The sequence below is a fragment of the Chaetura pelagica genome, unplaced genomic scaffold, assembly GCF_000747805.2.
Source record: "Chaetura pelagica isolate M959 unplaced genomic scaffold, ChaPel_1.0 scaffold305, whole genome shotgun sequence".
Lineage (NCBI taxonomy): Eukaryota > Metazoa > Chordata > Aves > Apodiformes > Apodidae > Chaetura > Chaetura pelagica.
This window is the reverse complement of record NW_009953512.1, coordinates 96,264-96,598: the sequence shown is the minus strand read 5'-3', so window position 1 is coordinate 96,598 and position 335 is coordinate 96,264. Positions and strand designations below refer to the sequence as shown.

The 335-nt window shown below is 55.8% G+C and overlaps 1 protein-coding gene across 1 annotated transcript in view; it reads right to left on the bottom strand.

Moving 5' to 3' along the window:
* Positions 1–335, bottom strand: part of DYSF (dysferlin) — a 109,488-nt gene that overhangs the window by 93,961 nt on the left and 15,192 nt on the right. The gene's annotated exons all lie outside the window — the stretch shown is intronic.

The following is a 335-nucleotide window of genomic DNA, read 5'->3' as shown; positions in this document are numbered from 1 at the left end:
GAGAAGAAAAGGAAAAAAAAAGAGGAAAAGAGAAGAGAAGAGAAGAGAAGAGAAGAGAAGAGAAGAGAAGAGAAGAGAAGGTCACCAGGTTGGTCCTACCCTGGGATGGGCACCTCGGGGTGGCATCTCTCAGGTGATGGACCCCCATGGTAGGGACAGGCTGGGGAGCAGGTGGGTTAAGGGGAGCAGGTGGGTTAAGGGGAGCAGGTGGGTTCAAGGGGAGTAGGTGGGATCAAGGGGAGCAGGTGGGATCAAGGGGAGCAGGTGGGTTAAGGGGAGCAGGTGGGTTCAAGGGGAGTAGGTAGGTTCAAGGGGAGCAGGTGGGTTAAGGGGAG